Source organism: Manacus candei, unplaced genomic scaffold (assembly GCF_025592945.1).
Source record: "Manacus candei isolate 608988 ecotype Guabito, Panama unplaced genomic scaffold, ASM2559294v1 h1tg000042l, whole genome shotgun sequence".
NCBI lineage: Eukaryota > Metazoa > Chordata > Aves > Passeriformes > Pipridae > Manacus > Manacus candei.
In genome coordinates, this window is record NW_026138090.1 from 3307894 (window position 1) to 3332222 (window position 24329).

At 41.7% G+C, this 24329-nt stretch overlaps 1 protein-coding gene across 6 annotated transcripts in view; it reads right to left on the bottom strand.

Annotated features, from left to right (window-relative positions):
• USP6NL (USP6 N-terminal like) overlaps window positions 1-24329 on the bottom strand; it is a 138189-nt gene that overhangs the window by 71462 nt on the left and 42398 nt on the right. The gene's annotated exons all lie outside the window — the stretch shown is intronic.

Below are 24329 nucleotides of genomic sequence, written 5' to 3' on the forward strand. Positions count from 1 at the left end.
GCAAGTCGGGGCACACACCCTGCCAGCCCCAGCGTGGAAGACTTGGGTGGGCTTCCAGCTGCTTGTGAAGCCAACTGAGAGATGATCAGTGGGACTGGCACAGGTTCCCCTGGGATGCTACGGGGTCTCCATCCTTGGAGATGGTCACAAGCCACCTGGACATGATCCTGGGCAACCAGCTCTGCGAGCAGTGGGACGGACCAGATGACCTCCAGAGGTCCCTTCCAACCTCAACCATTCTGTGGTTTTCTTGTGCTCTGAGAAGTGTTAAAATGCCAGGAACACAGGACAGATCTGATCAAGTGTGTCAAACTGTTCTTTTCCCCCCAGAGACTGAAAAAAAAATTAAGTTCCTTCAATTGTTTTAACCTTCCTCCCCACATCGCCTGGCTGAGCACCGAGCCTGGAAATGAGCAGCAGCTCCTTTGTCTTTACCACTGATTGCTGCTCATGGATCCCACCCAAACCCAGGTGTCAGTAGTTTAGTCTCTGGTCTCAGTGTGAGTTTAGACTAAGCCAGTGCCATATCCAACACTAGGCACACTTCCCTCAAAAGCAGTCTTTAAGTGCTGACATCCCCATGCCCACAGCAGCAATCCCTTGCTATACCGAAATAATCTTCCACTTTGCTCACAGCAGAACTACTCAACTGGTTTTATAAAACCAGATACTTTCTGGTTTTTTACCTGAGAGGGTATTTGTGGTGAGGATGAAAAGAACTCCCACTCAATGAACACAAGCACTTGTTCCAGGTTAACCCTCTGACAGACACCTTCACCACTTGAAAACAACCTGCTTTTTAACATCACTGGTGCTCTTCTACCACACGTTCCCCCAGGCAGCAATAAGCCATATTACAGATATATATATATATCTATATATATCTATACACACACACACACTGTAGCTACACTAGACCTGTATATACTGACACTTCTTTGACATCTCTTAAGTTTAGCATGTCTATTTTTGTGGGTGTTTCCAAGTAGACTTAACACAGAGGAAAGATTTTGGCTTAACTGAATTTTTTTCTCTCTTCCAAAGGGAAAAAAAAAAAAGGCAAAGCTATTTGTAAAATCAATATATTGCACTATGCTCTGCATCAAAAAAACCTATTCCAACAGCAAAATACGTGCACCCTCCCCCCATTCATCAGCATTTCTTCAGAGTAGACCCTATTGTAGTTTTACAGCATGAGTAATGGGTGAAAGAAATGAAAGTAAAGATTTAACTCTTCTGAAGATGACTGCACTCTCCTCTTAGTGAAAAAATCGAGTTTCACTATGGCAGAACACCTGCAGTTTTGCAACATCCCCTTTGAGACGCTGCACAGTCACCAGTGGAAAATGGTCACTTTGGAAATTAGAATTAACTGCTACTGAAAACTCCCTCAAAGCAATTTTAAAGTGATCCCCAAAGGACTCAAAGCAAGAGCAGGGCAAGCAAGGCAGCCCTGCTAAGCAATATTCCACAGAAGAAACCTGTGTCCAAACAAGAAATGAGAATTTAGTAGCCTATATATTGCAGAGAATTTAAATCAACTACCCAAACTATCTCACTTTAAAGCAGCAATTAAGAAAGGACTTGAAGGAATTCTACCAATATTAATCAGTTACTGCAACATGTCTATCACTATTTTTAGTAACAGAGCCTTACTGATACATATTAGTTAATAGAGCACTGAAAGAAAAAAAAACTCAGAATAAACCAGCAAAAAAACAGAAAGAGAACATAATCTAATAGAATACAACTTGTCCATTTACTTAGTCCTAATTTGTAATTTGTTTTTCTGTGTGTTTCACATAAATAAGTACACCTGAAAATTGAATCATCTCCATCAGCTCTGCCTACAACTCACCAGCTGGAAGCTCCAGTTGGAATGCTCATGTCATCACCTCACTACTGAGCCTTATGAATGTCACCACACGGGTTACAAAGTGGAGTGACAAGATCTGGCAGTGTTCTACTGTAATTCCATTTTACAAAGTGTTGTGTGTGCAGTCATGAGCCAGAAGATAATTAATTTGCTGAAGGTTAACATAATCAGTTGCAAAGCCAGAAGAAACCATAATTGCCAATTTGCAACAAGCTAGACTGAAAAGAGTAAGCCCAATTCTGAACAATGCTGCTTTCTTGAAAGAAAAGGAGAAAAAAAAACCAATACCCAACTCACCCTCCTGCCCGTGACTCTGTCAACACAACCCAAAAAAAACATTTATGGCAGCTCTTCTTAGACTTCAATGTAAAAACTTGGGCTGGGTATAATTTGGGGCTTGCCAGTATGTTAAGACTGGTCTGACTTGTGCAACAACTACCTAATGTCTGTCTTCTGTCTAAGCCTAAGTCATCCTTTGTTCTCCTCTTCCCAAGGGTGCAGTTGGCAGCTGGCCTTTTCATTAGTTCACTGCTGGTTTGCCTCACTGCTGTCAAAGAGCAGCGTTCTGGCCCCAGTGCAGTGGTCCCTCACCTACACATTTCATGTGTCAGGAGATGCAAATATTCTGCTGAGCTCAGTCATTCCAGCCCTCTGAACAGTTCCAGTGGTGATGGGAGCAGATCTGCATCCCACTGTTCCAGGAGACACAGCCAGTGCTGTTCCTGCAACACCTGAGAACCCAGCAGCGATGGAGAGACAAAGATCCAGCCTTCAGGGAAAACACAGGAGGGTTTCTGCTACATGGAAATTATTTCATGGTCTTCCACCAAAGATTAAATTTCCTGGAACTCCTACTGTGGCTAGAACTGATCCTGCTGTAACATATAATCTGCTTCATCTACAGCCCATGAGCATTACTCCCACACTCCCCTGCAATCCATGACCTTTCCCAGCACTAGTCCCAGCCTTTATAATTAATGTCTTAATAAAATATGCTGCAAATCAGCTGCTGCATTATATGGTAAGATCAGACACTTAACCTCATCAGAAGCAGTACTGACAGATAAAAAGCAGGAAGATTACAGGAATTTTACCCTCAACCTAATACAAGTCGAGTCATTCTTTCATACCAGTGTTTTTTCAGGTATGATTTTATAAGCAAATTCAGCTGAAAATGCCATTTTTTTTGATCCCTTGTACTTTAAAAGTATATTATGTCTGCAGTTCCCAGAGGAACTAAATATCCCTTCTGCACACTGAGGACGCTCATACTTCTTTTAACTGTGACAGGCTACTAAACATACAGGCAAAACAATCTTTCAGCAAGATTGAACACAACCATTCCCTGCAATAAATTTCCTCTTCATTTTCCCAATGCCATACATCAGGATGACAAACAAAAATCACTTTTTTTTTCCAGCAACATAAATCAAAAGAACATTAAAAATATTCTCTGAAATTTTGACATTACTTTCAAACATAATTTCAGATTTCCTGTTTTGAACATTTTCATTAGTGGTAGAATGTGAATGTTTTCACAGCACTGCAATTTGCAGTATCAATTTAAAGAGTAAAATGGTTCTAATATTTTAGATCCTGACAAAAAGCAGAACATTTCATAGCAAGAGCTATACTTCCCACATTAACAGACTCATAATCAAGTAGTCAGTTGCCACACTGCACTAATTATGTTGTCTCCTGATTATTCATTTTTATCTCAGCATTAGTCAAAATTAATGAACCAAACAATAATTATATTTTAAAATTTAGTATTAATGATGTGAAACCTTAAAGCATCACCAAAACAATGCTCATACAGGCTCTGGAAGAAACTTTTAAAACAGGGTCTTCGTTTTTGAGGAAGTTGTTTTATTTCTTCTGTAGGGCCAGAGAAATTACAAAAGTTCCCCAGTTAACAAAATTTCATCTATATTGATATTCATCTATATCATTTACTGGCTAAAACAAAGAGGTTTGCTCCTCTACACAGCCAATCTTTGAATACACTGCCATACCCGCAGTCCAGCTCATCATTTAATTACACAGCCGATTTAACTGATTACAACAGGAAGAAAAGGAGGGTTTGTTTTTGTAACAGACGCCATTCTGCCAGTTCATAAGAGTAAAGAGCTCCAAGCCAGCTCAGAAAACACCAGCACTGACCCGAGGTGGCAGGAGCAGAACTTGAAGAGCATCGCGGGGAAGGAGGAGCGGCTCCCCCCGGCCTGCCCCGCGCCCTCCGCGATGACCTGAGGCTGAGCCCGACCTGCGGCTGAGCCCGACCTGCGGCTGAGCCCGACCTGCGGCTGAGCCCGACCTGCGGCTGAGCCCGACCTGAGGCTGAGCCCGACCTGAGGCTGAGCCCGACCTGAGGCTGAGCCCACGCTGCTGCTCGGGAACGGCGCTGCCAAAGCTCGCCGGCCCTTCCGTGAGACGGAAAAGGAAGCGTTTGCAAACAAGCAGCGGATGAGCAGCCACTGATAGCACCAGCCTTTACTCACCAGCTGCACATGCACTGCCAGCCTCTGAAATTTCTGCCTTCTCCTGAAGAGACAGCACGGAGTGCACAGGAGCTGCTCCTTCCCCCAGAAAAGCAGCCTGAGCCCCTGTCCACACTTCAGCCTGAGTGCCCCTGCTCTGCCTCTCTGGGCACAGCCTCCGCATGGCAGGATTTATTTCCATAAACTCAGTTTCACCTCAACACACACACAACAGGAAAATAAAATCTTAAATATTGCTAAAATTCCGGCAGGATGAAAAAGCATTTCTTACTTTATTCCAGCAAAAGCATGTCACTGTAGTTACTCCGGGCTGCTGGACAGGCTCTTGGGATCCATGCCAGAGAGTATAAATCTCAGCCATCCCTCCATCTACCACTGGGATACACTGAACAAACCATCAGAAGTCACAGAGGAGCTGCGAGGCCCTTCTCTATTCAACTTTAACTATAATCTTAACATATTTAAAGTGTTTCCACAAAAATAAAAGTACTGAGTTACACACTACAGCTCTGCTCACCGTAGCTGAACAGCTTTCTTCAATGGCTGTCTCTGAGCTATTCATCTCTGAGCAGATAAACATTTTCACTGCAGTAATACCCTAAGTACAAATAGGATCCTCTGAGCGAATCCTATGAAAAGTCTGAATGGCACCACGAAGCTCCCATGACACTAAACCTTCTCTTGGTGACCAGGATAAGTTTCACTAAGTCCACAGAAAGACATGAAGGCAAATTTAGACCCCTGCCTGCTTGTAATATCAGTCGTGTCTACACAGCACGGGGCTGCTCTGAAAAAACCTGAGTCATCAGCTCCCTCTAATATCTGTCACTCAATTAAAAACTAAAATGGCATTTGGGACAGGGGAAAAATACTGAAATCCCCTCTGAACATTTGAAATCATTTTAAGTGTCATCCATGCACTAGATCCATGGTTTTTATGTTTATAAAGAGGTTATGGGAAGCGCTGGAGGAGTAAAAGACAACAAGAGGAAGGGTAAACAAGTTTGTTGAACGGCAGCAGAAACTGGGGAAGTTTCTTCATCCTTGCTACGAGAAAAGGAAGTTGGTGATAGACAAGAAGGTTCTGTTGTTTTCAGTTGCACTGACTGAGGGCTGGTAAACAAACCAAAGTAAACAGCCACAGCATTTCCCACACCAAGCAGGAATTAGGGCCTCCAGGGCTGTCCCGTGTCTGAGTCCCAGCCTGAAGCTAAGGGAAAGCACAGCAGAGGGGCTGCAGTAAATCCCAAAGCCATACCCACCAAATCCCAATCCAGTTACATTCACACTGGTAATTAGCAATAGCAGTACTAATTTGTTTGCTTCCATCTAGTTTGCATCAGCTAAAACCTTTATCAATATAAAACAACTTCAGAGTTTGGTTAAAATAATCCAAAGGAAAAAAGATCAATCCCTCAAACTTTGTGGTAGTTTATCCACAGAACATTGGACCAGTAACACAAACCTTCTGCCTAAGTTATATCAACAACTTTATTTCAATCAGTTTTTGCTAAACATAACATCAAATTAGTTTTTAGATTTAATTCATCCCCACACCTCAGGACAGTCTGGCATTTAAGCACAGATAGCGTGAGATACCAGTACCACTGAGGTCAGGCACAAAGCTGTAGTAATACAGAACCACAAAACAAAAATGAAAAGCCGTTTGTTTGAACAGTTGATTTTAAAAGATAACACAGGTTGATCAGAACAGAATGTTCCAAAGAGGTCATAAGTCTCCTTCAAGTATGAGATCACAGTGAGAGGCACCATTTGGCTCATTCTGAAAATGTTTTACAAATTTCTGGCAGTCACTTAAGACAATAATTATTAATGTATTCTGCTGGTGCATGGAAACAATTACTTTAGTAATCAGTCCATTAACAGACGTGTCACTAACACTTCCCTTGACTGGCTGAGAGGAAGATAAACGCTGAGGTACCTCAGTAGCACAAACCCACTGTCACGTTTTCAATGCTACTTAATGCTCACAATCAGTACTTTTATTTAAGTACTGATGCAAAATGAAGAGGAACGAACACACATTGCAAACACCTTAACAAGTTTTCTGTTGCAAGACAAACACGAGGTTAATTTTAGTCTAAGCCTGGTGCACAGGCACCGAGCAAAAAATCCATTTATTTCTTAATGCTGAAGTCAATAATGCACTAAACCTACTAATGAAGATCCACTTTGTAACCAGTACAGTCTGTTTAAAAAAATAAAATAAAAAAAAACCAAACCTCCCATAACCCAGAAAAATCTGACCATTTATCAGACTCTCATATCTCAACAGAAATGGCTAAAAAGCAATTCTGAACTCAGTACACAGAAAATGTCTACTTCATCTAATGCAAACACTACAATACTTTGGCAACACCTATTCCAAGTTACAAGGGTTAGCTCTAGTATAACACACAATTAAACCCTTTTACACATTTCAGTCCATCCTAATAACCTATTTCATTCAAAAAAGATCCCTATCAAACTCTGCACATTTCATATCCCTTACAGTATCAAAATCCACAGGACGAGTCAAGCCTTGGTTGAGGCTGTGGAGCAGCATCTGGCAGGGAGCATCCTGAATCCTGGGAAAAGCAGACTCGGTGCAGAACCCTCCCCAAGGGCGGGCAGGAGCTGCGCCCTCCAGGAGGGAGCGGGAACAGCAACAACAGTCTGTGCTCGGGGAGGCCCCAGCTGAGACAAACCCGCACCCACCCCGTGAGTGCACTGGGACACACAGGCAGTTTGGGGATTCAGCACTTTGGGGAGGGTTCAACTTCTCATTTGTGCAGCCTGGACAGACCAGGAGTGACAGGGCTCACTGGTTCCAGGCATCAACCAAACATCAGAACTCTTCACAAGAGAATGGCTTTGAGCCCTGAGTACCACGAGCAGCTGCACATACAGGTCAAAGCTCTTGGTCTGCCTAAACTGCTTTTAAAACCTCCTTTTGACCTGGAGATGTAGCCACAGTGTCAGACAGGAAACCTTCCCACTCACTGTGAAATTCATCGACTTCACATGAAAGTTCAGCAAATTCAAACCTGAAATTTCCGTCAGTGAAGATGAACCCAAAATGACTTGCAAGGGAAAAACATCTTGGTTATGAATTGTGGTTCCCTCTTACCACCAAAACATTCCTTCAGTACACATTGAAATCCCAGCTGTGCATTTCTGATGTTACTACAAACAAAGCCAAAGCATCTCCTTGAAACAAGGAACTGTAATGCAGTAAAACTGAGGCACCATCTCTGCTAAGGTGTTCCCAGGAGGTCTGGCAATAGCAGAGGAAATGAAGAGGATGAACATCATAAAATTTCCTTCAGTTACAGCACTTTGGAAGGATTAGGAGTTATTACTCCAGGGGCTTCAAACTTGATGAAAAGCCTTTCATCAACTCTTCCCTCTTCAGCAGTACAGTTGTCATCTGCCAACGCAGAAGTCTAAATGTGAGGGGAAAATACCAAATATTTCTCCTGTCTGAGTTTTCTGAAACCAGTTAATTTAACAACAAACAACTTGTTATGACAGCAAGTTTTTGAGAGAATTCATAAACAACTCAGACTCCCTTAAGGCTGGGAGAAGAAGCACAGATAATTTTCAACTTAAATTTATTTTACCAGCTCTTGGGGTGTGTTAGTCATCAGTGCAAACTTCATGTACTTAGTCTAGAAATCCTGCTCACTGCTTTTCTCCTTCCCTACCTCACTTTCTTCCCTGGTGTGTGAAAATCCAGGGGTGTAACCATTGAACACTATAAAATTACTCACACGTACTCTTTATTTGCCAACACCCACTGTTTGGGAAGAGCATGAAACCTAAAAACTGACAACAGGAACCAACAGCTCACACCATTGTGATAACGGGTGCTATAAACACGTAGGAAAAGAAAAGCTACAGAGAGTACTTTGTACCTGAGGCACAAGAGGCTGTTCAATCCCAGGGTAACATTCAGGCCACCTCAGAGTCATTATCGACAGGATTCTCTGAGCAATGAGTCAGCTGCACGCCCCGGGGAAGTTCCCCCTCCATTAAAACACCCTCACAAACAGCCATTACTCTTCAGGTGCTGTTGAGCCCGGGTGGTGTTTCACTGAATCACCTCTAACACAGACTAAGGCCCTTTTTTCAGATAAACACACAGGATTCTAAGTGAAAGCACAAGACAAATACAGGGATTTGCGACTCAGCTGATCAGGCTTTACTGAATCAAAAATCTTTAGCGGGAATGTGATGAAGGGCTGCTGCTGTTTGATGGTGCAGATCTGTTTGGGTGCTGTGGATGCAGGTGGGGCTGGAACACTCAGTCAGAACTCCAGGTACAGCCCAGGCTGTGGCTCAGCTCAGACACTGCAACCTTTCCCCTGCCCCTCAACACCCTGCCCGGGCAGTGACCCGGAGAATTGTTCTCGGGTAACCTAACACCTCCTGGCACTAGAAAAGCAGAAGAGAGAGAATTTACAAGTCAGACATAATGACAGGACAAATGCAAACAATATGAAAAGTGGATACAGAAAGGGGGGGGGGGAGGTGAGGAGAAGCGTGATGTTTTATTTAAGGAATGATATTTTAAGAGCATGATGTAAAAAATTTCTAGAATATAATGAGCTGTCAAGTTAAAGCATGTAGGGGTCATCATCAGTAAGGGGTAAGGGACTTCAAGCCAACAGAGAGGGATTTTAAAACTATCTTTCATCATAGGTATTTTAATGCACAAAACCACAAGTAAGAAACCCAAATATTAAATTAAATAACTTAAAATAATTATTGAGCTGCTCTAAGTTTTTACTACCTTGTTGCAGAACTAATTCCATCAGGTTTGAGTAGCAATTTTCTCACTGCCTTGTACCCAGACATGAGATCAGCACTACTTTCTATCCCTCTGGATAGACAGACAATGCTGAAATGTAAAAATAAAAAATAAAACGTCAAAAGCCTAAAGGAAAAGTCAAAAAGGCAAACCAGGAATGCAAAACAACTGCACAACATGCTTAGAAAGATGAAAAAGAAACAGAAGCAATTGGATAAGAATAGGCTACGCCACGAGTTAGTGGGAAGGGGTCTAGTGAACTATAACTTCCCAAATAACTAAAAAAACAACCCCCATAAACAAAGAGAAAAGCACAGTTATTCCCCAAAGCCCACACAACTGAGACTTGTGAGAAAACTTATCAGCACGAAAGGAACACAAGTAAGGTGACCTTAAATTAGCTTCATTTTAAAAACATGAGAGCTGCCTTTTGGGTAGCTCCAAGGTAATCCCCAGGGATTCCAGACACACGGGGAAGTGGCACATTTATAACCTCCTGCCATGGCCTGACTGCCACATACAACGATGTGGCCACTTCAGGGCAAACAAGGCAAATTTCTTATTCCTAGAGCTCAGAAGTAACTATTTCTCAGTGAAACTGGAATGTCATTACTACCCCAACACCAGGCAGTTCCCTGATATATCATTTATACGTCAGAATTTCAAGTTCGAGCTTCTAAGTTCATATAAATAGAATCCCCAACAGGTCCCTTTCATGTGGGACCGCAGGAATTAGACCAAATTTTAATTAAAGGACTGCTCATGTTTGTCTCAGAATGAAGAAGTTTGTTTCCCAGTTTTGTTTCCCAGGTTGGGACACAAACTCATCTGCAGTTTTTTTAATTGTGGAGGAAAAAAAATAATCATTCAAAATAATAAAAGAAATGAAACAGTTTTCATGTTACAGCAGTTTTGTAACATCTTTGTATTAAAATAAATTATTTCCAAATATGAATCTGTAAGTTGGTTTTTTTTTTAGTTTTTAATTGGAAGCAACTGTTTTCCTGCTAACCAGAAGTCTGTGAACTCAAGTGATGAAAGCTGCATGACAGATAAAAAGCAGGCAAAAATAGGTTGGAGACGAGAAATACAAAATAATGCAGAAAAGTTGTTTTAAATTAAAAAGTAATCAGAAATTGCCTAGAAAGGCAGCTTAGTTAAATAAACAAACCTCAAACCAAATCACTATTAACTAACAATTCTACAGCAACAGGAATCATTCAGATACATCAAATAAATGTTGTGTCCTCCTCATCCACCTGCCCCCTACAACCCCCTCACATTCAAGTGTATTCCCATTAACCCTAATTCAATTATCTTTTCTCCAAGCTTCTCCTATCGTGCCATTTCTGTAGATAGGATGCAAGAGAGATATGTTGAGGTCTCCTAATGGTAGCAATGACTTTAGTAGTTTTAACACTTACCACCTAAAATTGCCGAAAAAATCCACTGTCATACCAATAAATAGTGTTTCAAAACCAATTAATAAACATCAGTAGCTGAAAAATGTTAAGAAGCTTATTAAATGTTTAATTGTTTTTTAGCACAGATTTTATCCAGTAGTATATTAAGAGGGTGTAAAGGGAAATGTAGGAGGACGTCACTCAGACATCCAGTCCTGGATTTACAGCTCCTGTCACTGCTCTTTGTCTCCAGCTCTGCTGGAGTGACTGCTGTGGGCAGGGCTGGTGAACAGGATCATGTGAGTGCCCTGCAATCCAGCAGGGGAAAAGGCAAACTGCTGAAAGCACTCCCACTGCCATCACAACATCCCCAGCAGTTGAGGGGAACTGGGACTGGGGAGAACCCAGAGGAACACAGGCCTGCAAAGTTTCTCTCTGCCACATCCTCAGCGTTGCTGTAATGAGTTGATCCTTATCCGAGTTCCAGGTGCCCACCAAGCTGCTCTCACTCTTCCTCCTCAACAGGACAGAGGGAAAAAGAAAAGCTCATGGATCAAAATAGTCAGGGAGTTCACTTAGCAATCACTCTCATGAGCAAAACAGACTTGGCTTGGGGAAATTAATTTACTGGCAGCTAAAAATAGCATAAGATGGGGAGAAACACAGTATTCTTCCCAGGCTCAACTTCATTCCTTTGATCCCAATCCTTCTGTGTTCTCCCCACCCTGGCACAGGGGGATGGGGAATGGGACTTGCAGTCAGTCCATAGCAACTGGTCTTTGCTGCTCCTTCCTCCTCACACTCTTCCCCTGCTCCAGCATGGGGTCCCTCCCACAGGACAAAGTCCTTCACAGACTGTTCCAGAGTGGGCCCTTCCCACCAGCTGCTGTTCCAGAAAACCTGCTCCTGTGTGGGCTCCTCTGCAGGGACCAGGAGCTGCTCCAGCATGGGCTCTCCACAGGCTGCAGCTCCCTTCAGGGCACATCCATCTGCTCAGCAGGGGGGACTCCACAGGCTCCTGGTGGATCTCTGCTCCCTCCATGTTCTGCAGGGGGACAGCTGCCTCACCATGGTCTTCTCCAAAGGCTGCCAAAGAATCTCTGCTCTGGGGCCTGGAGCACCTCCTCCTCCTCCTCCTCCTTCACTGACCTTGGGGTCTGCAGAGTTGACTCCCACACATTTTTCTCGTTCTCCTCTCTCACAACTGCTGTGCTGTGGTTTTTATCCTTGCTTAAATATCTTATCCCAGGAGGTGCCACCAGCTTCACTGATGAGCTCAGCTTTGGCCAAGGATGGGTCTGTTTTGGAGCAGGCTGGATCTGGCTGTGTCCAGCACAGGAGACAGCCCCTGAGCTGTTCTGACACAGGCCAGGTCTGCAGCCCTGGCTACCAAAACCTTGCCATGGAAGCCCAATACAGGGGCCAGACAGAAACCTTCCCATTAATTCAGCATTTAATCTCGAGAGGCAGAGCATATACAAACCCAGGTCATAAATGTCAGTCTTCAATACATAATCTTCAGTGCATAATCTCTTGATCCCCTTTCTGCCCCTGACATATCAACCCTACCAGAAATTCCACTTATTCCCAAGAAAAGCCTCATTAGGATATTCTATCCAATGTCCAGATCACAAATCTGGGGTAGAAGACTGCTGATGTTCCATGCAATTCTCTAAATAGCATTTTAGTGTAAATTGGAAGAGCGCTTTGGAGCAAAGCTCCAGATCATCTCTATTTACTGTTCTCCAGTTTGTGCTGGGAAGTGGCTTGGAAGAATGCAAAACTGGAATCCTTCCAGGTTCAACTATCTGTGAGACACACTCCTACCTCCAAGTTATGTTGTGCCCAAAGAATAAGGCTGAGGTTTGAGCTAGACCTGGAAGAACTGCCCAAAGACAGAGGGATGTTGGACTCCCAGCTTTCCTCTCTCCTGCAGTGCCACACTCCTTGCCACACATCTCCCTCAGTGCAGTTGTCCTTTGATTTGTGTTAAATGTGTTTGCTCATTCTTCCCTTCAGAGCTTATCTGCACTATTTATAGAATGGCTTTACATTCTTATTAGTTACCAGACAATGATTTTTAATACATGTTCCATCACTACAAATAGTCTTCTGTGAAGCTTTACACATTATGTAAAACAGGCAATTATCACTGCACAGATTAGAAGGTCATTCCAACGCCTATAAACTAAATAGTAATGGGAATTGGAGTCTGGGTAGCTTATTTTCTCTTTCATCTACAGATTTGGCAAGCTCTAGAGTAGCACTCATCCCACATATTTTAAAACCTAACGAGGGTACTAATTTACAGCAGAAAATTGACAAAAACATTTTTATTGATCTGTGTGTCTCTGACTGGTGCAGGGTGTGCTCCACACCACAGTCTGAACACAACATTTTCTTTTACCCAGCGATGTGACATAGTGGCTTCAAGACTTGGTGCAGCTGCAGCATAGATGGGCAAATTTTGCAAAACATGTTGAAGTCCTTTCAATGTACAGCTGTCGTCAGAAAAAGGAAAGGATTAGTCAGGTTTTTTCTTTATAGAAGGAGAAAAATTAGGACACAGAGCAACGGTGCAGCCATTTATCCACCACACAGCAAAGTGCAATGCCTGAGCTCAGCAGCAAAGAGCACACTGGGGAGCCCTGGAAGCATCCCAGAAACACCCAGCACTTGAAAATGATGAAGAATTGTTCCACTAATCCAAACAACGTGACTTAAAATGAAACAGAAAATATTTCTCTAGGAAAGATCACAGCATATTCACGTTACTGAAGTCCCTTCATTAGCACAAACAGTATTTCCTTTTCTATCAGCAAGAGGAAGTCTCAGATCAAGGCAACTTCTCACATTCCAGCTGAGACCTGTGAACTGCACTATAACCATGTCCTTCAGACTATTGCTATTTCCCACTCAAAAACGAGGTTTAGCAACAAAAGCTGCACTTGCATCCTGTGACGGGAATCAGTGAACTAAAATTATTAAAAATTAGAATTTTGAAGGATCTATTTCTAAAAAAACAAGCCTGAAACTTAGCCTTAACCTCTGCAAGATACTCCTGACTCATGGGAGATAAGAAATGGACTGGAGAATGCCTTTAGTCAAAATATTTTGGGGGAAAAACTAGCACATAGTATAGACCAGCAGATATGGTGAAACCTGCCTATTCACAGTTGTGTTCCCCTCCAAATGTTTGCACATTTGTCTTGCCTGGTATATTAGCTAAATCTCAAAAGAAAAATGTCTCATCTAAAAACAAGGAAAAGAAAAAACAACCATTTTCCCCCTTCAGTATCCAGGGAATAAAAATATTTGCCAGTCAATAAAGGCAGAAAGTTTTGTGCAATCTGATTTACCCACAGCTCACAGGCCTTTGCTACTTGCTTCTGGAAAAACAAAGGGCAGAAAGGTTCCATTTTAACATTCCACATTTGGACAGGACTGGTTCCTGCACTGGTGGAAGGAGAGGAAGGCACAGCCATCACTTACACCACTGTTAACAGGAATGCTGAGAAAAAGACATTTGATCTTTAGACTCTTAAGTAGAAACCTATTTTTCAATGATGAATTAAACCAAGAGGAAATCAAGAGATTTCTTTTCATTCCAGTCCCATTACACTTCATTAATATCTGCATTACACTATAATAGTCCCAAAAAGGCTGCTAATGTGCCACAGAAATGGAGCATCTGGATTGTGATAAGTGCTGAAAGCACAACAGTGCCACACAAAAAATTACTGTTTGCAAAAACACCAAACCAAACAAACAACAAAACCAACCACCACACACACAGAGAAATATCAACTTCTGCACACAACTTTCACTGCCCAAGGACATGTGGCTGAGTCAGCTGTGTGAACCAAGATGACACCTGGCTTTAAAGCTACAAAATCCCCAAAAGTCTCCACAGGAGCTGAGGCCACTCAGCCCAGACCCATTGTACCCCACAGCCCACATGCACACATGGAGCCCTCGGGGCTGGCAGGTTCCAAAATTGATATCCCCTTCAGCACCACAGCCTGACACTGGTTCTGGGCTCTTCTCCCAGGGAGAAGTGTCTGCAGTCAAGTGTCTGCACATCTAATCCTTTCCTTTGTTGGAGTGTGTTGCCATGTAATAATGCTACAGAAAACAACAGTAGGAAAAAAAACCTGCATCACCTGGGACACGATGCAGAAGGTAGTAGGATTTGTTCCTTGAGGAAATCATTCCCACCAAGGACCTGCCCCCTCCAGGTACAGCTAAAAATGCTTCGTTAGCTGCTTTATTAGCAAAGAGACAGCAGCAGTCTCAGGCATCTGTGTACTTATTTTCTCATTTCCACCAAGAATTTAATTAACTGACATGAATTAAGTTTTCTGTTTGATCTGGAATTTGGTTCAAATTAACATTTTTATGGATAGCTTAATACTAATGCTGACAGATAATTTCCTTTAGAAGAAACTGCCTGGACTTACAACCAGAAGGATGAAACAGGGGAATCTAATCCACCGAGAAACCAGTATTTTTATTTGCTGTTAGACAGGATTAACTAAAAAACTTGGCTGTGTTAGCTGATTGGAGAGGTCTGGATGTTTTCCTTACAAGCTATACCAAAAGATCTAGAAGCTCAACAGGACAAAAATGCTTGGAGAAGCCAGCTAAGATATCCAGGGAAGTTGTGAAATGCCAACATACACCAAAGCACTGGCTAAGCCACCCAAGTGCTGTAATTATCTGTTGTAGACAATGTCCAGCTGGGACCCTGTCAATTGGAAATATTCACCACATTTTAAGTAATTGAAAAGAAAAATACAAACTTTTTAGCATTTATCTCCACACTCTTGCTTAATCCTATCCAGTCCAATTTAACAAGCAAAACCATCACCTTTTCAAGCTGTATTAAATAAATTCTGTACAAGCTTCACAACTTCACAACCAAAACACTGAGGCTAGCATTCAAATTTAACATTAAATTCCAGATTTCATAAGTATGAGGATAAAATACTGGAAACTTAACAATTTAAGGTGTAAAAAAAAAAAATCAGTTGATCCCTCATTCCTTAAATGTGCACATCTCAAAGGCACAAGTTTTTCTTAAAGAAAAGGAATGTACTTTGTTGTGTCAAATAACATCAGAATTACACTTTGAGGGTCAACAAGAAGAAAAAAGTTGTACATGCTTGCAAATAGCATATGCACAAATGCCATCTCACCAAAATCTAAGTCAGAAAAATATGTGCACCTGAACTACAAAAATGCAAGACACAGAATGAGGTTTGTTTTTCTAGGTCCTTCAGACAGAGCTTCTTGGCCTTTCCCCAAAAAGTCTCCAAACCAAAACTACAATGTCTGGGCTGCCAGCTGTAAAATTCACAGGGTGAAGAAGTACAAGAGCTGCTACAGAAGGCAAGGCACAGGACACACATCTTACTGCCACGTTCAGCTCTGGCTCTGTTGCAAACACAGTGGGCAAATGCCCCGGGCAGAACAGAATCCTTGTCTGGGCTGCACTCACTGAAACCACAAAGCCAAATCTACTCATCCACCAGCTCAAGGTCAAAACCACGTAACCATAACCTTCTCAAATGTTCAGCAAAACCTTGAATTAATCCCCAACTGTCCTCTTTTTTCAAGGAACCCAGTAAAGTCACCTTGCTTCCACCCAGCTGCCAGGTTCTTTGGGTTGTGGTGAAACCAGGCCGGGGTTTGCAGATCACTTTTACTTTACATTTGACTGTCCTTGCACGGACTGAAAACAACAACTACAGTGCATGTTTACAGGAAAAAAAAACCACAACACAAAAAATCCCACACCACACACAGCAAGTCAGATCAGCTTCACAGATGCAGACACAGCTGAGCAGATTTATACCAAACTGAATTTCTGTCCCGTCTAGCAGAAGCATCACTGTGAACCTGTTGTGCTTTTCCCTGCACTGTTCCTTACTCTTCTTTTTCAAAACTACAGGAATGTTTTATGTTAAGCTCCCATATTTCCCAGGTGCCACAAGTAAGAAAGCTAAAATGGTATTGCAAGATTATTGAGAATATTACACTTGACGATTCACAGGTTTAGGGTCACCCCTTCCCAAAAAACCCCAACACTTATTGGAATAACAAATCACAGTCTGGAGCTGGAGATGAGTTGCCTTTCCTGTGCTTACCTGCTTGTAACTGGCTCATTTCAGGTGACTAACATTGTTGCATAAAAGGAGAACATGCAGTACTTCATTTTCCTGTAGTTCCTCTATAGCTAAATGGATTCAAGCTGTCTGTATTAATTTTGTTATGCCACAGATCAATTCCCAAGATACAACATCTACGTACTCTGTTAAATGATGCCACCTACCTAATAACCAAATAAACAGGCACTTAAGGAAGTCATTAACAGCTACATATGGCAAAGCAGCACCACGACCTTTCCTAATCACTGCAGCTGCCGGCACACAAATGAGAAAAATAAAATTTCAAATAAAGTAAAAAAGGCAATAAAATGTCAGGATAAGAAATGCAACAGAAAAGCCACAATGTGTGTACACCCCATGAAAGGTATTAACTACTTAAAGTGAGAGAGAGCAAATGCCAGCCACAGAAATAAGAGTATTTTAGGTAAAAACCCTACCCTGTGTGCCCAGTTTTACAGGGATCCAACTGTGTTATTACTTGCTCGTGTCTGGATCATCCTGAGGTGAATCCCTCACACTCCTGCAGAAGGAAGTCCCAGCAGCACTTCCCACCAGCATCAGCACCACTGAAGGGAAGTTGTCCCCATGGATTCACTCACATCCTACTGCTGGCTCCTCCTTGGAGCTGACGTGAACCTTTGTGGAAGTGCAGCAGCAACTGCATCAGTTAATCAGGATTCTGGAACTCAACAAGAACTAGAGGTACAGCTTCCCAACCCAAATCACTACAGGGCTGCACAAAGGCTTGTGAAGCTCTCTGGGGATTTGAACTGGGATGAGGAGACAAAGTGAGCAGCAGAACAAGGCAGGAGGAGTCATTTCTGCTGGCATTAATTATTGCTGAAAACACAGCTGAAACTTTAATACAGATGTCAGAAGAACCTGTTGAAATACAGTTAAATTCTGTCCCATTGGTAGAAACTGAGCCATGGTAAATAATGAATTGAAGCTGTACATGTACTGAGGAGCTGCAGAATACAATACATTATCTTGCCTGCTGTGGGCAGAATTTCATATTAAATGGAAAAAAGAACCCAACCTCCCTGCTGGCAGCTCACTGAAGAACTTGTTAATTTTTATTAACCTGGCTCTTCTGTCCAGGCTACCTTTAAGAAAAGTAATTTGAGGACAGGTCTAGGAAAACCTTCTAATCCAGTTCAAATACTCCACCTGGATTATAACAATATTATATGAAGAAATGAAAAAGAAATTCAGGTAACCCTGGAACCTCCCATAAAAGACAAATTCTCAGCCTCCTGTGCAAGAGCTTGTAACAAACAGAAAAATTAAGAGACTGAAGAGAGTTTCTGACATAGTTGCCTCAAGAGAAAGCATTTGATTATACCTTTCCTCTACTTTCACCAAAGGGAACAAGAAAACACCAAGGCTGCTTGATGTGGGGCCTTTATTTTGTTTTCTCCATCTTGCAATTAATCAGCTTAGTCCATGCCAAAAGAAAGAAGCCAGAAAAGACTGTCCATTTCTTGGCAAGTCTAAGTCCAAAACCCAGGGTTCCAGCACCGTGAATCCAGGCAGTAAGTTCCCAAGTGGGAACTGCATCAGCAGCTGGATTTGTTACTGCAGATTATCTATTGCTGGAGAGTTAAAACCTGGTTCTCCTTGGCTGGCCCAACCTTTACACACCTCCTAGGCCCAAATACTGCAGTGACCAAACATGGGCCTCCTCTTGCAATCCATAAAAAAGTACCAAACCAAAGGTTTCTCTACAGGCATCTTTCTCTCACACAGAAACACTGCATCCCTTTTTATTTCTGTGATTTCAATTTAGTTATCCCATCTGGCAGAAGTATTTTAATACAACATCTCTTTTTATATCCTAACATCAAGGTGATGTTGCCAATTAAGTTCTGCTGTGACCATCTGTAAGAGGAGGGAGGGAGGAAAGAAGTAAATATGAGTATTTCTTTAATTTTAAACAACTTGGATTTCAACCAGGATTTTAGGGATGGGAAAAAGAAAATAAATAATAGATTTGTGCTCTACATGGACTTCTCTAGGAGAAGTAACATTTGAACTATTTTTTAAAATTCAGAAAGCTTTCAGCTCCTGTAGAATGTCTGGCTTTGAATTAGAATGCTTATCAAGAGAATTTTATACTGGCATAAGTTAGAATTTTATCCAAAGAAGACAGACTTTCATAATTCATTACAAGAAATTCAAGTATTATGAAATAAAATAATGGCAACCTCTTCAAAATTTCTTTACTACTTCACGTTCACCTTCAGACTTAGAGCATGTAAAGTGTTACCCCTTTGGCAATAAATGCACTAGAGGCATTTTTTAAACTGACCTGGCATTATCTAAATATGGTAAGGTCTGGTTTTCCCAAAAACAAAACCCATAAAAAGCAGACAAAAAACTCTCCACTCTCAGCTTCACTGCAATTGGAAGACTATGGAACACAGTTATGGGGCCCTTTTTCCTTAAACTTCAAACAATTCAATTTTTAAACAGCACAAGATTAAAAAACAGGATGGAAAAGTGAGACATTCTAAACTTACTGTTTAGCTCCCTGCACTTGTATCACTAAGGAAGACCCCGAAGCTACCAAAGGATTTTCTGTTGTCAGCCTCAACAGCCAAGGAGTGAAGACAAAACCAGCACCACAGGACTTGCACTGGGACATGAGGTGGCCACTCATGCTCACACTGCCTCACTCTTTGCAGGATTTAGTCTTGTAAACCACTTATTTATCACCCTGTTATGATACAGAAAATTAAATTTAATTTAACTGGTGGCAGAGGTCATGGCCACAATGAAAAAAACTCTGGCCTGTAAAAAGCAAAATTAGACTCGGCACGTCTGGCAGGCTGCTCAATTATCCCATTAAATCCACATTTTAATCCATGAAATGTTAGTAATGGGTTCTTTTAAACTGCATTTCGCAGGAATTTCTTCTGCAGGGATTGAATTTTCTTCTCCACAGTAGCTCTTCTTACCACACACCTTATAACAAGCTTCTGGTGTGAAATGATGGATGCAAAGAGACACTCTCTTGGCTCTTCACCCTGTTTCTAGGTCTTGGTTTGAAAATATATCTTGGGAAAACTGGAGGCCAGAGGAGTCCTTTCCCCCACAACTTTATATACTATTGATAAAAACAGTTATATGCTTAGGACATTCAGTCTTAAAAAAGAAGTTTTAAACTTGGTACTGCATATTAAACACACCACCAATACACTGTGTTCCTTTGCAACATTTGTCTCCCAATAAATTGATGAACACTGTTTTAAAGGGGAAGAAGAGGATGCACCTGAGGAGTGGGAGTTTAAACCTTCACTGTTTAGTAACTCCAGTTTGAAAGCACTTTGGTGAACACTCCACACATCATCCCCCACGTCTCAGTGGATTCACCTGCATTCACAGGGGGCTTCCCAGCAACTCCTCCTCTACAAACCCATTTTTCCATGTACTGAAAACAATGAGAATGAGTCACTTCTGCAGAATACAGCCCTTCACCTACAACAGATGCCTGATGTTGCATGCTGTGAAGCAAAAAAATAATAATGCCTACTCAAATTACAGTATTCATCACACAAGTCTGGCAGCATTTTGCATCTTTTGTAAATGTTTTCTTGGGAATGTTTGAATTTTTTTAATGTTAAGATCTTAACATTGCTTGTCAAAATGCACTACTCAGTCCTGTAAGAGCTGACATCTAATTAGCTCAGATAGTAGCAGCTTGAGAATACCACCCAAACAATGACCCAAAATTAATGTCTTAACAAGGGAGTAAAACTAATGGAGAGAAAAAACCCTCAAAGCTTTAGAACTGAGAAAACAAGCGTTTCCTCATGTTTTTCAAGGCTTTCCCTTCCAATTCTACTGCATCTGTTCCTGTAAATAACACCAAAAAATAAAAAATACTCATCTTTTCAACCCAGTTCTTACAGTACTCCTACAAAAATGCTTCCTGACTGGGGAGCTACATGGAGAACAGACAAGCAGAACTCCTGCCCCTTCATTCCTCTCTGGAACCAGTGGAGTGGAAGCACAAATCAAAAAATGAACAGTGAACAGCACTGAAGTGGAGTAATTCCCTGTGATGAAATTATACAACTGTTGGGGGGGATGTTCAACCAATCACTGCAAAATCTAAGGAAGTAATTAGGAAGTTTGCCCTTTTTTTTTTCCAGAACAAGAAGGTAACAGCTGAGCCCAGTTCTACCTTTTGTCTCCTTACAGAGGTGTTTCATTAACTGACTCATTAAAATTAGAAGAGCCTGATGTTATTAGAGGAGTGATTTAAAATAAAGGTACTTGCCTTTAGCCACATATTACATGTAAGGGCAGAATAGAACAGTGACACTGTAACAGGCAGACACAGATGCTGTAGATCCTAAATTATTCATGACCTATTCAATACAAAAAAAGTGGCCCCAGAAAATTAATTTTAGCAAGAAAGGAATGAAATTTTTAAGACATCTCTACAAATTATTTAGTTCCTCTATGAACCATTTATTCAGCAGTTGCAAATGATTAAGATGTAAAAGTACAAAAGAAAGAAGTGTTTAATCAGTTCCTAATTAGATGAGTGTGCCAGATACCACAAAGGATGGCACTACTTAACAAAATAAAGTGTTCAACACACTGAAGTAAACAAGAACAGCATTTACCATCGATTAATTCCAAGCAGTAATTGAGTATTTCAAGTAATGTTTTGTACACTTGCAGGAGGCATTTCAGATTTTGAAGTTAGTTGTAATCTAGAAATAATCTAATTGTAAAACCTAACCAGCAGTGCAGCTGTGTCCTTCCAGTCTCTCATTTCCATAAGCACTAAAGAAGCCTATTTTTGCTCTTATTCTCATTTAGAGCATTAAGGCTCTAAAAACTGTTCTGATGGGATTACACGGAATACAGTTGCTATTTTCACAACCTGAGCTCTCCAGACAACAAAAGTGTTTTTACTACAAAAAAAAAAAAAAAAAGGAAAAGATCTTTAGAACAACAGCAACAACAGCAGCAGTCACAGATCACAGATGCTGACAAACTCAATCCTCACATAACGAACGTCACCAGGATTCTCTTTGGGAAAGCTGCAGTTGCAGAAACGATAATCATTAGGCTTAATATAGTTCTAAGCCAAATTATGGCAGCTGTACATGCCACAACAAAGAGCATTTTTAAGTACCAAGTACACAGTTAATTTAACTACAGCCAAACTCCAGAATATTTCTGATTTACAGCAAATTGCTCAGAGCACTGAATACATCCCAGTGCTGCTCTTACCTTTCTTAGCAGCATCTGTTCTCCGTCTTGCTGGCGACACCAGATCCTTTACAATCTGTAGCACTTGAATCATTGCTCAGCAGCAAGATCAAAGGGACTGGGGGCTCCTCTGGAATTCCAACAGGTTTCATTACTACACCTGATTACATGGCTGTCCTCAGTATGCCCAAGCAAAACTGATGCAGGAACAACTCATCCACCTTCACAGGAAGATTTCTGCCTGACGACTCTACAGGCTGGGGTGATGGATTTAAAGTGACTTCAGCACAAGGAGGAAAGAAACTGCCAGCAGTCCTGAGTGTGTTTCTACAGAGCATTTTAAAATGATTTACCACAGAGAACACATAGTGATGCCTCTAAATAAAGTTTAAAGTAATAAAGTAATGACGCCACAAAGTAGCTACAGAAAAAAAACCCACTTGCAGTGACTGCTGCCAGCTGCAGCTCCCCTGGGCTCAGTGAGTAAGAAGTGGCTGCATCCTCCTTTTCAGTCTGTCTCAATTCATGAATTCCACGTAGTGCTCAAAGAAAGACTCCGGTGCAGCGCAGAGCCCACGTCAGACCCACCAACAGGACTGAAATTAAATCCAGCCTGCAGAAACTCCATCAGGCACAAGCAAGCTCCTGCTAGAAACAGGCACTGAGTTCCTTCTCTCCCCCCTTGAACAGAAACCTCTGACACCCCTGTACGTGATGGGAATTCTCGGGAGGCTGGAAATCCTGGGAGTATTTCAGACATTCTCTCTCCCACCACCAGAGGCCCAGAGAACTATTTCAGCAAAGCCATTGTGATTACTTCTGTCAGGTAATTTTAGGCAGACAGACTGCACTATGTGCCCCCCCAACATTTTTAATGCCATCTGGAAAATGTACAAAGGCCCTTCAAAAGTGCCTTTTGCCAAAACCTCCGCAGAGATAACAAAAAAAAAAATAAATCCTGAGGAATCATGTTTTATGTGAACACCTTAAATAACTGTCAGCCCTGAAGGGGCTCTGTGAGCAATTTGGAAAACCAAATTCCTACACAGCACTGTGAGGCCTTGCACACACAGAGAGATTGATTTAGGAAGCCAACTACATGTTCTGAAAACCATAACATTTAAACAAACCACAGGCCACATTCTCTGGCCTTTAGACCTTCTGTTCCCATTGCTTAAGTGTGAGATGGGGGGTGGGGGGACGAGAGGTCACCTCTTTCCATTCCCAGCTGCTCATCACAAGCATTTCAGATTTTATATTTGCTGGCATATTTATCCACATCCATGTCAGTCCCTTCAAACACAGAGCACAGGCACAACAAACCACTTCTGTTATGTCAGTCTCATTTACAGCCTGCCCATAAATCCATCTCTGCCAGAAGTAAGAGCAACCCTAAGTCCCATTGTATTTGGTTTGGCAGAACAAAGACAAGTAAAATCATTCTCTCTGCCAAGCTGTCCAGTTCCTTCTCCCACCCTGCAAACATTCAAGTGTCCACCCAGTAGGAAGCTTGTAGACATACTGTGCAACTGCAACTTGTCCTTCCTGAAAAAGGATTCTTCACAGCAAAGAAACAGAACTCTCAACTTTCTGTATGAAGAATAATTTCTAAGTCCTGGACCTAAACTTAAATTCCAGGTTTAAGACAAATGACTCTATACACAGAGAGGCACAGAGAAGATTACTACGAACAGAACTGTCTAGAACAGCTATATAATTGAAGAACACTTAAATAAGATGTAGAGTGCAGGGTTGTGCAGTTGTGCAGTAAAGTTTACCTGGAGGTCCTTTACTTAATAATCCAGTGCTCAAAACTGCTGCTGTAAAAACTGTTCCCCAATTATCTTGCCATGATGTGTTTGTTCTTTAGTTAGTTGGGCAATCAAACAACCTGTTCTCAAGTCAAAGACACAAACCTGAAGGAACAGCATTACTTGCAGCTGCATTACATTGCAAATTTCCTCTCAAAAACTGGCTTCTAGGTTTATGGATCATAGAACACAACTACCTTTACAGAACTACTAAACTTTTGATGGTACTTATATAAACATTATGGATAGGAGGAACAAGGGGGGGGAAAAAGGAGTAAGGTTGAATAAAATCTTCAGTAACAACATCCACTTGGCCTTCCAAAGCAAGAGTGTTCCTTGAAGGTCCCAGAACTGATCTTTAACTGAACTTGATTATCTCATTTCTACAGCAATGTTCTCAAGTGCTGGAACAAGGAGAGGATGGGCACTTCAGTACCTATTCCCTTTTCTTTCAAACTATCCCTTGTCCTGCTGGTAACAAAGATGACTAACTGGAAAAGGACTCTTTTAGATGATTTGCAGG